The 16774-nt window shown below is 50.3% G+C and overlaps 1 protein-coding gene across 2 annotated transcripts in view; it reads left to right on the top strand.

Moving 5' to 3' along the window:
- The window catches only part of Esrrb (estrogen related receptor beta), a 104238-nt gene that overhangs the window by 33650 nt on the left and 53814 nt on the right, over positions 1-16774 (top strand). Inside the window, exon 2 of one of the 2 annotated variants that reach the window (XM_052739227.1) lies at positions 9339-9511. The exons of the other annotated variant lie outside the window; for it this stretch is intronic. The gene's annotated coding sequence lies outside the window, so the exon portion shown is untranslated. The remainder of the gene's footprint in view (positions 1-9338; positions 9512-16774) is intronic. 2 annotated transcript variants of the gene reach the window in all.

The following is a 16774-nucleotide window of genomic DNA, read 5'->3' as shown; positions in this document are numbered from 1 at the left end:
CTCCAGCCTCTTTTTTTTCTTTTTTTGAGAGCTTCTGGTCTGGTTGTTTTGTTTGTTTGTTTGTTTGGTTGGTTGGTTGGTTGTTGTTTTTCTGGTGTCCTTACAACGGCCCAATGCCATTAAGTTTTTTCTTGGGACCCAGTTAACCGGTGCAGCAGCTAAGGCTCAGTGGAGTGTGATGGTATCTGAAGTCTCTCTGCAAAGCTGGGAGCGGAGGCTGGACCCCCAGTTCCCTGAAGCTCAGAGGTCCTATCCTTGCTGGCGTGGCTGGCACGCTCCTTCCTCCCCATCATGCTGACTCCCCAGGAAACAGAGCCACAGTCTTTTTCTTCAGTGCTGCCTGAGGATAACTCTACCTCCCCAGCTCCGGGGCAGCGCATCCCGGTTGGATGAAGGCTGCAGTCCTGAGCAGTAACTGAATTGCAGAATACCACTTGGATGGAGCCAACCAGCTGTTAATTTATCAGATCAATAGTCAAAGCCTGGGGTCAGTCAGTGGTGTTCCAGCCCATCCCACAGTAGAATAGATTAGAGAGGCCAAAAGCTGAGGGTGATTCCACCTCTGCCTCCCTTTTCTAAATGACAAAGCAGGGGCTGGGGATCAACTTAGTGGGTAGAGTGCCTGCCTAGCACACACAAAGCCCGGGTTCAAACTCCAGCACTGCGTCACATGGGTATCGCGGCACAAGCTTGAAATCCAAACTCTCAGGAGGTGAAGGCTAGAAGAGCAGAAGTTCAAGGTTATCCTCAAATAGACAGCATGCATAGCATAGATCAAGGCCAGCCTGGGCTACATGAGCTCCCGTGTCAAAAAATAAAAATGACAAGTATGGTGCACATGTATGCACACTCTTTCCTCATTTTCTTCTTGCATCTGGTTCACAAGATGGAGTGATGAGGTCCTCTGTCAGGGAGGGCCTTAACATAGTCATAGAACATGCACCCAGCACCCATGGGGCCTGGAGATCAGAACAGCTCAGGTTTACTGAGCATTTACTATATGCATGTGCTGCTCTTAATACATTCTGCTTATTGACATTTAATCCTAAGAAGTTCCATGAGCTGGGTATTATCATTTCGCAGATAAGAAAACTGAGGCATGGAGAGGTTAAGCAAGGGATTGCAGAGTGAGCAAGTACCAAAGCTGGGATTCAGAACCAGGTGATGTCTGCCTTCATGCTGTGGGTTCCAGTCTCAGGAGCAGCAGCCTTGTGGGTCATTTTTTCTTACACATGCTTGCTGTCCCAGAAGTCATATGGCCCTTTTCTAAGCCACTGCCCACTATTTTCCATGAGTCACAATGATGTCACGTTAAAATAGCCTAACCTTCTTTGGGCTGGAGAGGTGGCTCAGTGGTTAAGAGCACATACCGTTATTGCAGTGGACCTGAATGTAAATCCCAGCATCCCTGTTGGCTGGCTCACAACTACCTGTCACTCCAGCTCCACTGGGATCTGACTCCTTTGGCTCCCTTGGGCATTTGTACTTACATGTGCGTGTGCACGCGCGCGCGCGCACACACACACTCACTCACACTTAAAAATAAAAACAAATCTCTTTTTTTAAAAATAGTCTTTTGCCAGGGGTGGGGTGGTGGTGGTGGTGGTGGTGGTGGTGCATGTCTTTAATCACAGCACTCAGGAGGCAGAAGCAGGTGGATGGCTATGAGTTCAAAGCCAGCCTGGTCTACAAAGTGAGTTCCAGGATAGCCAGGGCTACACAGAGAAACCCTATCTCAAAAAACAAAACAAACAAACAAACAAACAAAAAAACCTAACACACACACACACACATACACACTAGCCTTTTTAAGCCTGTGTGTGGTGGTGTACAGCTTTAGCCTTAGTACTTGGGAGGCAGAGGCAGGAACATCTCTGTTGGAGGCTAGCCTGGTCTACATAACTGCATAGTTAGCTCCAGGTTAGTCAGAGGTGCATAGTTACAACTCACCTCAAAAACAAACAAACTCTGGTGTCAGGTGGCCACAACCTCCTGTAACTCCAGCTTCCTTTATAGCATTTGGGAACCAGATTTCTCCATAAGCAGACCTCAAGCTCTTGGTTAATATACTCGCTAAATACATGTCATGGTTTCCAGGGTTTTTTAAAGTTATTTTTAATTGGGTGTATGTGTGCACATGAGTGCAGATGCCTGGAGAGGCTAAAAGGGGGCATCAGGTTCCCTAGAGTTGGAGCCATAACCAATTAGGATCCACCTGGGAGGTGAACGCTGGGAACTGAGCTCAGGTTCTCTGCAAGAGGAAAACCCATTCTTAGCCACTGAACCATCTCTCCAACTTTAGGGGCTTTTGTTTGCTTGCTTGCTTGCTTTTAAAGAAGCCAGGCAATTATGGAGTAGACCTATAATCCCAGTACTCAGGGAAGAGCAGAGACAGGGCATTGTGAGTTCAAGGTCAGCTTGGGCTCTGTAGTATAAAAAATAAAGTCAGGAACTGGGGAGACAGATGGTTCAGCAGGTAAAGGCACATGATGTCCCATGATGTCCACCAGGACGTTTTGAATTCAGTCTCCTTGATGATAGAAGGAGACTTGAGTTGTGTACACACACACACACACACACACACACACACACACACACACACACTAAACGTTAGTAAAGAATTGAGAAAGAAAAACACATATCCTTCACACGTTAAGCATCTAAACCAAGATTACTGGGAACCTGATGGAATGATGGAGAGGTCGATGCCGAAGTCACTCTCAGATGACGTTGGTCCAGACTCTTCTTAGAGCTCTGGTTGCCTCCCTTTTCAGACCCTGGTTCTGTAGTGCCACTCAGGCTGTGACTTCCCCGTCCTGTTATGGCCCCGGGGACCATCTGAGGCCAGTTTGACACAACCAGCTCTCAGCTTTTCCTTTTTGTTTCATTATTCAACAGATACTTGTCTGTGTTTTAGTCAGGGTTTCTATTGCTGTGATGAAACACCAGGAAAGACATGGCTGGAAATGGGGGACAGGGGCGTTTCAGGGTCAGGGAGAAGCTTGGCACAAGGGAAACTCCCAGGGATCTACAAGGATGGCCCCAGCTAAGACTCCTAGCAATAGTGGCTATGTACCCTGTACTGGCCATCTCCTGTGACCAGGCAGGACTTCCAGTGGAGGAATTGGGACGCCAACCCAGCCACATAGCCTTTGTCCTACAGTCTGTCCTGCCTACTCCATGTGCTGGGGTAAGGGTAGCCAACCAATGACTGGTCCAGCCTGAGACCCACGCCATAAGAGTAACCCACCCCGGACACTGCCTGGAGTGCCAGGACCCACAGTAGATGGCCCAGAGACCTGGGATAGAACCAAATATGACTGGAGAAAAGAAAAACGTCAATATAATGATGTCTAATGACATTCTGCTATACTCATAGATTGATGCCTAGCCCGGTTGTCATCAGAGAGGCTTCATCCAACAACTGATGGAAATAGGCCCAGACACCCACAGCTTGGGGAATCCTGCTGAAGAGGAAGGATTGTAGGAGCCAGAGGGGTCAAGGACATCAAGGGAAAACGCACATAATCAACTAACCTGGGATCATAGGAGCTCACAGAGTCTGAACTGACAACCAGGGCTGACCTAGGCCCTCTGCATACATGTTACAGTTGTGTAGCTTGGTCTTCTTGTGGGACTCCTAACAGTGGGGGCAGAGAGGCTGGCTGTCTTTGACTCTCTTGCTGACTTTTGGAACCCAATTCCTCATACTAGGTTGCCCTTGCCCAGCCTCAATACAAGGGCGGGGGTGGGGGGGTGGGGGGAGTGGGATGCATAGTCTTACTGCAACTTGATATACCATGTTTTGTTGATATCCATGGGAGGCCTGCCCCTTTCTGAACAGAAACTTAGGAGGAGTGGATGGGTTGGGGGGGGGAGGCGGGCGGGGGGGGGGGAATAGGAAGGAGGGAATGGGAGAAGAGGAGGGAGAGGAAATTGTAATTGGGATGTAAAATAAATAAATTAAAAACAAAAAAAAACAAAAACAAAACACAACAAAACAACCCCCCCTTACCCCCACCGTGACCTGAAGCAACTCAGGAAGGAAAGGGTTTGTTTCTTCTTACAACTTGCAGTCCATCATCCAGGGAAGTCAGGGCGGGAACTCAAGGCAGGATTCTGGAAGGATGACTAGTAATTGATGCAACGGCCATGGAGGAGGGCTGCTCATTGCCTTGCCCCTCACGGCTTGCTCAGTTTGCTTTCTTATACACTCCAGGACCCCCAGCACAGAGGTGGCACTCTCCACAATGGGCTGGGCCCTTCTTCCACCTCCATCCACCAATTTTAAAAATGCACCTGAGGCTTGCAGAGGCCACTTTTCTCAACTGGGGTTTTCCCTTCCCAAATGACTCCAGTTTATCTCAAGTTGATACAAAACTAGCCAGCACAGCCTGCTGGTGTTGTAGGCACTGGCAGAAAGCAAGAGAGAAGCCAGATGGAATTCCTGGTAACATGGAGGATCAATGTAGTTAAGGAACCGCCAGGCAGACGGCTGGGGCAGTGGTGCAGCCAGCAACTGGCATTCTGCAGGCCCTTGACCCCAACCCCCAACACAGGTGAGGGAGGAGGTGTGGTCTGAAGTTTCCCTCTGAGGTAAAAAAACATTCCATCCTGCAGGGGAGCTCCTTAAGCAGGAGGTAAACAACTGTAAAACAGCTCCAGGAACTCCCCGAAACTGACCAGATTCACTAGGCCCCGCCCTGCCCCAGTAAACAATAAAAGCTGAGAGCTGCTCGTGAGAAAGCAAAAGCTAAACTGCCAGGAAGGTTCCCAGCCGAGCTGAGATGCTCTTAAGAAGACTCCGGGAGGAGAAAAAGCTGCAGAGAGGACTCGGTGACCAGAGCAGCTGCCTGGAAGAGGTGTAGACCAACAGCCTCCTGGAAATGACATCCTCCAACCTGTTGAACTGCCTGCAGACTGTGCCGTGTGCTCCGGGTTCCCAGCTTTTATGAGCTGTCACCCCTCTGCTGGGGTGGGCCTTGCCGATGCAGCTGTCTTTGAGTCATCCCTGTGCCTGTAAGTAACCCCGATAAAACTAACTGGTTACCAAGTTGGACTTAGAGGGTATCTGCACATTGGTCTGGTGGGGATCCCTGTCTGGGGTCAGAAGACACGTGCCATGTCTCCCCAGGACAAGTTTTGTTTCACAACAGAAGTTGTGTAGGCTGTGATGGTGCAACCCTGGAGGAAAGTGGGCAGGAAACAGCAGAGGTGGTGGGCTGATCCTGGAAGGCCCCAGGCTAGGTAGAATTCCTGCTTTCTGAGTGTAGGACAGTACCTTTCACACAGTAACTCACGACAGCGTTTTCTGACTGTGTGACCCTTGCCGAGATACTGACTCTTTCCCTTCTGGGCCTCAATGTCTTCATCTGAAAAATGGGGAAACAAGAGGTAGGCACAGAGGCACGTGCTTATAATCCCACTAGTTGATAAGGCTGAGACTAGAGGACTGCTATGCATTCCAGGCCAGTCTGGTTCTACAAAGTGAGTTCTAGGCCAGCTTTGGCTATAGAGTGAGATCTTGTCCCAAAGTTGTAAAAAGCCTAGGATGGGGGGGACAAGGCACAGCAGGGGAATGATCGGGCCCAGCTCAGCAAATTTTAGTGAATCAGCGACCTCATACCTACTTGTTCCATGTCTGACATAGAGCAAACCCCTTGTAACATTGCCAATGTCACTACCAAGATCAGAGCTGTGCTAGTTGACTGCAGATGGCCTGGTCCCCATCCATCTCACTGAATGAAAATGGCCCTGTCATCTGCCTAGATAACACAAAGCTGGAAAATGGAGCAAGGATAAGAAAAGGATGCTGAGTGCCACAAACAGCCTGTGTCACCTGTGCTGTGCATCAAGGCCACATAGAAAGGGCCACTTCGATAACCAGAGAGTGGGTAGAATTGTCCTCTCACTGGGCTCCCACGCGGTGCTCTTTGTTGATATGCATAAGCTGGTAGGAGCGCTGGGTTTGTGATGGGCACCTGGCTGAGAGGAGAGTGGAGGTCAGCAGTGTGGACCAAGCACCTTAAATGCCAATTCTCCCTGGATTGCACAGACAGAAGCACAATGCCCAGGATGAAGAAGGTGTCTGTCATCCATTGCTGCTTTGTTCAGCACTGGTCCGAGCTAACAGGGAGAGCTCTCCCACCTCACCTCTTTCTCAGCCACAGGTCTCCCTGCTCCTCCTCCAGCAGAGCTTTCCCTGAATAAGGCCTCATCTGAGAAGTCTCCTATCAGGGCACACCCATCCCACTGTTTCAGATTGTCCCCTGCTATGCAGGGTCCTCATCACTGACTAAATTTGCACCATATGGAGCCTTACTCCTGGTATTAGTTAGGGGGCAGCATTGGCTAACTCCACAAGAAGCTCATCTTGTCCCTCTACCACTCTAGAGATTGTGTTTGACAGGGAGGCTTTACCAGATGATCTGGGTCCCAGGCTCCTTCCACATTGTGACTCTCGTATCTCCTGAGTCCCCTTCTGGATCCTCTGCCTATGTCCTGCAGATGGTGCTGCAGGGGCAGAGACAGAGAGGAGTGAAGAAAGGAGTGCTATGGGAGATTTTTGTGAGCCTGTAGGAGAGTGGCTTACATCTACTTGTTCTTATTCCATTGGCTGATTATATAAACCAATGACATGATCTCTCCATGGTATGGTTAAGGGGAAATAACAGAGTTAGGAAGAGAATGGCTGGGAGGAGGAAGCTGGAGGGCGTTTAGGGGAGGGGGGAGGTGAGAAGTCTAGGATGCTAACATGGACTTTGAAATGTGTAACAGTGCTTGTGATCAGAAGGAGCCTGGAGGCCCGCATGGGTTTTAACATGCTAGTAGGGGCCACGGATAGCCATATGTCCCTTCTGCTGGAGGTAAGGACAATGACTCCTTTTGGTAGAGGGGAACCGGCACCACAAATTCCTGAGAAATGCTTGGCTTTTATCTGCCCACTGGAAATCCTCCTGGAGTCCAGACGGAGCTCACTTCTGGATGTTTGGACTGCCTTTTGGAGTTTGAGGAATTGGAGTTTCCTTTGGACCTGACACTAGTCACATGGTCACACCTGACTGCAGGGGCAGCTGGAAAGCAACGGCCTCTGGTGAACTCCTGGCTGTCTCAGCTGTACTTGCTGGTGATGTTTCATTGCATTGGTGATACCTTCGAGTTAAGGCCCCATTATTTCCTAAACTACTATTTAAACTACCACTTGTGATCAATTTCAGATGCATTCGGATTGCATAGACAAAATGTAGGGGCAAAGGTGTGCTGCCCAGAATGAACATGATACAGTACTATGTCTCCTTCAGGGCAGAGGCCTGTCCACTTCGTTGTCTAGGGGAACAGTAGATCGCACTGAAGACTTTCAAAGGACAGCCAGTGAATGAATGTGTGAGGGCGTGATGGGGATGGCGCTTGAGTCGTGCCTTCAAGTGCCTGAAGCCCTCTGTGTGGACACGGGCATCGGGGAAGCAGCCATGCTCAATGACTTGAGCAGAGATGCTTCTGGCCACTGCCCCAGCAGAGCCTCCCAGAATCCTCTGCCCCTGACCCTCGCTCTATGTTGCTGCCAGCTTCGATATTCTTCTCTTCCGTGGCACATTAGAGAGGTGCATGACCTTGTTCAGCACTGGAGCTCTGCAGCCTGCGGATCCTGGCCCAGGAGAGGCGTCTCCAACACCAGAAATCTTCCGAGAGGGACTTGATGGCCTGTCTTGGGTCAGATGCCCACCCCTGTCTGAGAAAGAGAGTGAGAGAGAAGTATGTTGGGATTGGATGTCCGTTCCCAGGGAAAGTACCTGAATGAGGGTAACTTTTGCTAGCAGGAACTTTCTCTGGACGTAGCAGGTGTGTGAGTTGAATGGGTGGATGGACAGATGCATGGGTGGAGGTTAAGTAGAGGCCGTCCCCTTATTGCCAAACAAGGATGATAGAACAGTTACTCGGACGGATGAATACTTACTATGTGCCAGGGCCTTTTCTGTGTCAAGGTGTTCATTCTCAAGTCTGCCCTGTGAGATGAGCACTCTTATTGGCATCTCCGTGCCACAGACGAGGAAGCAGAGGCATCTAGAGGTGAAATAACCCTGATCATGAGTGGCAGAACTGAGGTCCAGCTGTGGACTAAGTGCCAAGACTGTGCCTGTGGCTCATGTGAGAACAGGGTGCCGTCCAGAGACAGCTGAGTGTGCTCAGCACCAGTTTGTGGGGTATTTATGCCACATGACTGACTGATACAGGGTGAAATACACAGTCTCAAGACCAGTTGTGATCATTGGCAAAAGTCAAATGTCATGTCGCCTTCAGTAGGATGTGAGAGATGGGGTAGAAACAAGTTCTGAGGTTTTACATTTCTTTCATTACGTGTGTGTGTGCGTGCGCGCGCGTGTGTGTGCGCGCGCGCACGCGCGTCTGTGAGTGTGCGTAGCTCTCTTCTTCCACCATGTGGGTCCCAGGCATAGAACTCAGGCCATCAGGCTTGGAAGCAGGCACCTTTGCCTACTGACTCGTCTTGCTAGCTCCTTCAAGTCTGTTGTTCATTATTTTTACTTTTATGTGTCTGAGTGTTTTGCCCACGTGTGTGTCTGTGCACCAAATGTGTGCCTGGTGTCCCCAGAGGGCAAAGAGGGCATTGGATCCCTGTGGAACTAGAGTTACAGATCATGTGAGCTGTCATGTGGGTGTTGAGAATCAAACCCTGGTCCTCTGGGAGGGTAGCCAGTGCTCTTAATTTCTGAGCCATCTTTCTACTCCTGTTCATTTTGTTGTTGTTGTCATTTTTATTTTTTTGGTCTTGTTTTTGAGTCAAGGTCTTGCTATGTAGTAGTACAAGCTGTTCTGAACTCACAGTCATCCCCCTGCCTCAGCCTCCCAAGTCATGGGATTACAGGCTTGTGCCACCACACCCAGTTTATTCGGACTCTTGACAGTTTCCCCGACCCTCTGTTGGGGTGTGGGGAACCCAGAGCCAGCAGAGTGGACTAAAATCAGAGCCACTAGTACTGATGACCCCGGAATGAGGGACTTCACTGAGGAAGTTCTGGGTCAGGGCTGAAGTTTCATAAAGCTAGTGGTGGCCGTCTGTGGGCCAGACTGGGACTTCCCAGCTGTCCCGAGGCAGCGGCTCTTCATCCAGTGGTGTCTTCCAGCATCAGCACAGCCTCTCCCTTTCCCCACTCTCATGTATGCAGCCTGAAAACTGATGGATAAAAAGCCCCGATTGAAAGACACTAATTACCTATCATTATTTTCCATGCCGTAATTTGCGTGCAATGAGATTTCCATCAGTTGTCTGGGATCAGCCTGGTTTTGACTAATCTTTCAAGCGACATGGTGCTTAATTACAGATTTCTGCCTGAGCTCTGGAGCGTGCAGGAGGAGGAAGGCTGTCGAGGAGGCTGTTACACTGTTGAGCACTCATTTGTCCTGGGTTCCAGCGAAGATATTCCCAAGAGAGACAAATACAGATAAAACCCAGACATCATAGAGGAAAGAGCAATGTGACCTGGGATGGTGGCAGGTGGGTGGCTTTTCCATCAGGTTGGTCTCCCAGGCAAGTCCCCCCAGCTCAGGGTCTAGATCCAGTACGTACTTCCTGAATGCCGTCCACCAATCAGTCTGGTGCTCTAGTGACTTGGGGCAAATCATTTTCCCAGGCTATGGTTCCCTAATCTAAAAGTCGCCAAGTTAGGCAGAAGGCCCCCTGAGAATCTGAGGGTCAGTGACTTCAGCTGGGCGGGCGTGTCTGGTTGAAAGACACAAGTATGCAAGATGTCAACCCCACAGGAATGATAAAAAACGTTTTCTATTGAAATGAGCAATTCAGGCTACTGGGGAAAGGTTTGAATTAATGAAATTTCTGCGTTTAAGAAAAAAATGCATCTATAATTAATGGACCTCAGTGAACAGACCCTGATTTGTCATAATCCTAACATGTCTCATCGTTGGCCCACCCCTCTCCTCCTCCTCTCCTTCTGCCCCTTCCTCCCCTTACTCTAATGTAGTAAGCACCAGGACAGCTGAGACTCTGACATCGAGCCACAGACTTGCCCTGGGCCCTGTTAAGGTGTGCCTTTTTTTTTTTTAGACAAGTCTCATGGCCTTGAACTTTCTCGGTTGCTGAGGCTGGCCCTGCATTTCTGATTCGTCTGCTCCCATCTTCCTAGCGCTGGCATTTTAGGCACGCACCAACAAGACCAACCTTCCTTAAGTGCTAGTCTTTCGGTTGCTTTGTTTGTTAAGGTGGACTCTCGTGGTAGAGGCTGGTCTGGTACTCCATATGTAGCCAAGGCTGGCGCGGATCTCTTCCTCCGCTTCTCAAGTGTTTGGGTTGCCAGCAAGTTTAGGTGTGTTCCCTGGGTGCCTGAGGGTCTGAGGAGCCGTCTGCCTCACCTAATGGTCCCTGGTTTCCGGTTAGGTCACTGATTGTGGAAATGTGTGGGTCAGTATTTCAGACTTTTTCCCCCCTTAGTGGATTCCCAGTTCAGGCCTGTCTATCCTCTTCCTTTGTCAACCCCTTCCCCTCCTAATATTTGGCAAATTCCTTGCACTTTATCCTCGATTTTGGATGAGGCTGGTGTTTGTCAGTTCACCCCAGGTCAGCTCGATGTTGGATTTCTCCGGAAGCTGTCCTTGGAAATGATCACAATAGCAGCACCCACTAAGAGATGGCTTGGGACCAGCACTGTTTGGAGCTGGTCCCCTCCTCAGCACCGTCACCTAGACAGCCTTGTGGTTGAGCCCATTCCACTGATGAGCACTAGAGAAGGCACTACCTGGCTACTCAGAACCAACTGTACCGTGAGGCAGAACTGGCTTATTTGGCCCAGATGTTTGGCCCTGCCCTCAGGTGCATGGCTTGAGCAGAAAGCCAGATGGCTGTAGTGAGGACAACAGTTTTTGGTGACCCAGATTCTTTTCAGTGGTGAAAAGACCCCATCCCACAGTAGAAAGTAGGTGGGCCAGTTCTACACCTGCCTGCCCACCTGCTGGCAGGTCACCTCGATGGGGACCCCTGGGATTCCTGCTGAATTTATGAGACACCAGGAATTGTTTTCCCCCAGAGTTTGGGGGCAAAACTGGGGTTTCACTCAGAACTTCTGAGGTTCTCCCAGTCGCTCTGTGTTTAAAGAGTCTTCAGCTCTGTGCAGTGATGTCGAGCTGGGGCTGTGTGGAAGCCAGACGGAGGCTACTTTTAGTCAGATGGTGGTGACATTGAGGCCAAGGTGGCTTGTTGAGCTCCAGTTACCAGACAGATCAAAGAGAAATGATGCCTCAGGGGCTTCGACCACCAGTGATTGCTCTTGCAAAGGCCCTGAGATGGGGATGTCTGTTCCCTTCCCACAAAGAGTCAATAGTCATTGATCCAGCCGGCCCCAGATGATGGTTTTATTTATTTTTTTTTGAGAAAGGTTTTCACTGTGTAGCCTTTGCTGGCCTGGTACTGGCCTGTAGTCCAGGCTGACCTTTAACTCTCAGAGATCCACCTGCCTCTGTCTCTCAAGTGCTAGGATGAAAGGTGTGTGTACCACCTTTTTGTGGCAGAGTTGCACGTAGCCCTGGCTGGCCTCCAACTCAACCGTTGTGCCCTGTACCTGAGGCTAGCCTTGAACTTTGGCTCTTCCTGTCTCTACCTCCTGAGCGCTGGAGTTATTGGCATACACAACCAGGAATGAGTTTATGCAGTATTGGGGATCAAACCCAGGGCCTTGTACAAGCTGGGTGATCACTCTACCAACTGACCTATATCCCCCGCTTACGCCCTCCATGCTTGTTTGTGAAGGGTTGGGGAGCATGTGGAGGTTACAGGACAGCTTTCTGAAGTTCTGGGTTCCAGGATCGAACACACATCAGGCTTTTGCCTGGTGGGTCATCATCCAGGCCCTGCCTTCCCATCCTGACTTAGTTCCTCGGGATTTTAAAATGTCTCGATCTTGGGGGCCGAACCCAGGGACTGTACATGTTCCAACCCTAGCCTTTCCCTTTCCATCCCTACACTTTATGATTTATTTACTGGTTTGTGAAACAGAGTTCCACTATGTAGCCTGGGTGGTGGCGGGGGGGGGGGGGGGGGGGGGGGGGGGGGGGGCGGGGGGGGCGGGGGGGGGGGGGGGGCTTGTGACCCTGTCAGCCCAGCTTCCTAAGTAGCTGGAATTGTGGGTTTATGCTATGATGCCCCGATCACCCTCCATACAAAACCAGCATCAGCAACTGATGTAAAGTGGGGTGCTCTACTCTGAAAATGTGAGATCCAAAATTCGCTCCAAAACCCAAATTTGTTATTTTTTGGTTCAGTGCTGGGATCGAACCCAAGATATCATACATGCTTTTCATCTGACCCATATCCCCAGTACTACGCAAATATCTCTAATAATTCAAAATTGGTAGTCATTAAACCATCAGATCTGTAGTGTTGGGGTGATTTTTCTGAAAGTTCTGTACTTGGGGGGCTGGCCCTCGGTTTGATCCCCAGCACTGAAAAAAAAAATTTAAAATGACCCCCTGGCTCTGTAGATTAGTAACCTTTGGGAAAAACAAATGCACTGCATGCTTAGGATTGGACCCACCTCCATGATCTCACTATGGCTATGCAAATAGTCCAGAATCTGAAAACAAATTCTCGGATCCAAAATACTTTTGGTCTGAGGCACTGCAGTGGAGGACTGCTCAGTCTCTAATTCGCAGTCTGTGTTGGGGAGAGAAATGAAGAGCGCAGTTGGTGGTGCCCGGTGGGTCAGCAGGTGTGGATGGATTGGGGCAAACGGGAAAGCGTGGATGATTGTTTTTAAAGACCTTCCGTTCTCAACGACTTGCCTCTCTTTATCAAAGATACTCCTGTGATCAAGGACAGTAGAAAGTGTGTCCCTTCCCCACACCCACATCCTTGAGTCCAAGGGAGCCTGCCCTGTAGATGGCGCTGACAGGAGGCAGGCGGGACACCTTCTTGCCCGCTGTGACCACCTCCACCTCAGCAGCTAAACTTCGGGAAGAATTGTCACTGTTCACTTCCCCTGCAGCCATTGCAACGTTGTGTCCATTCCCACCATAAACGCATCCTGTTCTGGGGCCACGCCACCTCCTAATGACTAAGGACAGTGGACACTGGCCCCTTCTTCCTTCATCTGACTTGGTGGCTGCGTCTAATCTGCTATCCACCTCCCTTCCAGATGGCTCTGATCATCACATTTGTGACAGGCTCTTTTTACTCTCTCAACTCCTCAGTTCACTTCTATTTCCTCCTCAGTTAAGTGTGCATGTGTTTGATTTAAGCATGTGCATGTTTATGTATACAGGAGGGAGCACCTGTATGTATATAGAGGCCAGAGTTGACATTGGGTGTCTTAATCATGCTCCATTTTTTTTTTTTTTTTTTTTTTTTTGAGACAGGGTCTCAGCTGGGTGTGGTGGCGCACACCTTTAATCCCAGCACTTGGGAAGCAGAAGCAGGCAAATCTCTTGAGTTTGAGGCCAGCCTGTTCTTTCTACATAGCAAGTTCCAGACAGCCAGGGCTACACAGAGAAACCCTGCAGAGAGAGAGAGAGAGAGAGACAGAGAGAGACAGAGAGAGAGAGAATATGAATGAATGAATGAAAATGTCTGCCACTATGCAGCCCTGACTGGCCTGGAATTCTGTGCATATTCCAGGCTGGCCTCAAACTCGTAGAGATAACCTGTTTCTATCTCCCCAGCATTGGAACTAAAGGCGTGTACCACCACACCACACCACCTTATTTATTTATTTGTTTGTTTGTTTGTTTGTTTGACAGGGTGTCTCAGTGAATCTGGAGCTCACTATTTGACAAGACTCCCTGGCAGATAAATCCCGGGACCCTTCTGTCTCTGCCTTTCCAGTGCTGGGATTGCATGCGTGCTCCCGTGCCTGGCTTTTTACATGGGTTCTGGGGACCTGAACTCCGGTCTGCACAGTTGCTGACAAGCACTTTCCTGACCGAGCCACATCCCCAAGCTCCTTCCTCCCTGTCTTCCCTCTATCCCTCTGGCCTTCCATCTGGCCATCCCTCCCTCTCCCCCTGTCTTTCTTTAGGGTCTCACTATATAGTCTAGGCTGGCCTTGAACTTGCTGCAGTCGCCTTGCCTCTGCTTCCCCTTTGCTGGGTTTACAGCTGTGCGCCGCCTCGCTTGGTGCTGTCCTCTTGGGCTCCTTTCTCTCTGTCCTTCCTTCTCTGTGAATAAGTGCCTGAAGTCAGGGACAGACAGAGACCGTGGCCAAGCGTCCCAGAGAGTCTGGCGTCTTCAGTAACTTTCTTTGCCTTGACAAGTGTGTGAAACCAGGGTGACCAGAGAAGACATCCCTCCTCCCTCAGAGTTCTCCATTGTTTTTCCTCTCCTGGGGTTGAGACAGTGTCACGGTGTAGCCCTGCCAGTTTTCTGCTCTTAACTCTGGGGGTCAAGAGATAACAATGAGGACTTCGGGTCTCTTGGGGACAGTAAGATGCCATCTGTATTTCGGGGGACTGTAAAGACAAAGTTAGTGGGTGGAGTGGGTTTCCTCATGCCTGGGATCAGGGAGACGGGGTTCTGACACACGAACCAGATCTGCAGACAGCGCTAGCTGGGCCCCTGGCTTCTCCCACTGCTCTGGTAAACTGAATGAGCTTGGAGTCCCTGCTGTCTATTCTGTAAAGTAGGGGGACAGTCCCTAGCAGATAGGTTATGATGATTAAATACAACAGTACAGACGAAGATCCAAAGCCGGGTGTGGTGGTTTCCGCCTATAATCTCAGCCCCCAAAGACTGAGGTTGGACTGGTGTCAATCCAAGGGTAGCTTGAGCTATATAGTGAGAACCAAGCCACCCTAGGATACCTAATAAGATCCCATCTCAAAACACCAAGAGTCAAGCCAGCAAACAAACACACACACAAAAGCAAAGATCCAGAGTACAGCTGGATCTTGGTGCATGGCAGTTGGGGTCAACAAGCTTGGAGTGGAGGAGCAGGCAGGTAGGGTGCTTTCACTGAGAGTGAAAAAGAAAAAGAAATGGAACAAGGCCTCTCAGGCATCTTTATATAGCCAAAGAAGACCAGAAACAGGGGTATCCCCTGAGGTAGTGTACCACGTTGCCCCTGGGGCCTGGGATATTTTCATGAGGGGGGTCTGACCCGGAGACTGGGTTATGCTTGTCTTCTTCCGAACCAGCCAGTAGCTGGTGTGAAGTAGGGACCCAGACATGCTGACTGTCCATGGGAAGGCATCCTGGTAGGGCTGGAATAGCCAGAGATGAGGAAGCTAAATTAGATGTGGTAATGGGTAAACACTTTAGAATCCTATAATCCCAGCACTTGAGAGACGAAGGCAGTGCTAAATGGTGTGCTAAAGTCCAGCCTGGAGAGATGGCTCAGAGGTTAAGAGCACTAACTGCTCTTCCTTTGGATTTCAATTCAGTCCCCAGAACCCACATCAGGTTGCTCACTACTGCTTGTAGCTCCAGCTCCAGGGGATCTCCCCACCCCCCCCACCCCCCCCCCCCACCCCCCCCCACCCCCGCTGCCTTCCAAGGGCACCTGTGCTTACGTTCACATGCACATACAAAGTAATAATAAAATAGCCTTTAATCCCAGCACTCAGAAGCGGAGGCAAGAGGATCTCTGTGAGTTTGAGGCCAGCCTGGCCTGCATTATCAGTTCCAAGACAGACAAGACTACATAGATCCTGTCTCAAAAAAAAAAAACCACTGAAGAAATAAAGAAATAGAAGAGCTCAAGAGAGATAGGGAGGAAGGGAAGAGGAGGGAGAGGTGGAGGGAGAGAGAGAAAGAAATAACGTCATTAAACCAAATGCCCCTCGGCTGGGATTCAGATACTAAATTACTAGCTGCTTCCGAGCCAAATCTGACTGAGACCAGGATCCAGTTTCTTAGCCCTGGGGGATCCCAGACACGGAAGGATGCCTTGGGGCCTTCTGAATCAAGACACAGGACTGGAGAGGAAGCCAGCAGTTAGGAGCACAGCCAGACACCTCCAGTGTCTTCCAGGGTAGGCTGAGCTTCAAGACAGGGAGGGCAGTGGAAAACTGTGGCCCACACCCTCCCCGAGAAGCTCCAGCCTCCCTCTGCCTCCTCCTGGGTAAATGCTTCTTGTGCCTCCAGAGACAGAGAGGGTAAGGAGGAGGCCTGCAGCCCATGCTCAACAGAAGCGGCTGTTGGCACTGCCCCGTCAAGTGTATCTTGGGAAGTCTTTGGTGCTCTCAGAGTCTGTGGAAGGCTGAGTAGAACTAGGGAATTTGGGAGTTCTGGTCCTCCCCCAGGGCGTCACGTGGGGCCCAAGAGCTAGCAAGAATCATAAGTTCAAGGAGTCAGCTGTTTTCCTGTGTGGAAGGGCATGTGGGGAGGAGTTTCGAGGTGCTCTTGGCCATGTGCTCAGTCCAACTCCCCTGCAGACGGCAGGCACCCTGCTATTTCCTCAGGATACCTTGCTGGTGTTGAGTAGCAGTGCCCAGGAAGATGACAGGACAGCAGCCAGAGATGTAGAAAGGGCCTGGAGGAGACCCCTTAACAAGGGACTCTCTGCTTACAAAGAACAGAGAGCCGCTGGGGGTGAGGAGTGGGGGGGGGTTGGGGGAGGGAAGGGAGCTTTACGAGAGGATCTCCAGGTTGAAGGAACATTCCATTTGGAACATAGGGGGACCTAGGGTCCCAGTCTTTACAAACCACATTCCTGGAGACTGGAGAACAAGAGCCTTTAGCAGCGGTTCTCAACCTGTGGGTCACCACCGTGGAAAAACCCGTCTTTCCGATGGTTAGGAACTGAGACACCACCCAGTA

The sequence above is a fragment of the Peromyscus californicus genome, unplaced genomic scaffold, assembly GCF_007827085.1.
Source record: "Peromyscus californicus insignis strain IS unplaced genomic scaffold, ASM782708v3 Scaffold_15__1_contigs__length_86483966, whole genome shotgun sequence".
Classification (NCBI taxonomy): Eukaryota; Metazoa; Chordata; class Mammalia; order Rodentia; family Cricetidae; genus Peromyscus; species Peromyscus californicus.
Note: the sequence above shows the minus strand (reverse complement) of the source record. Positions and strands in the feature narration are given on the sequence as shown.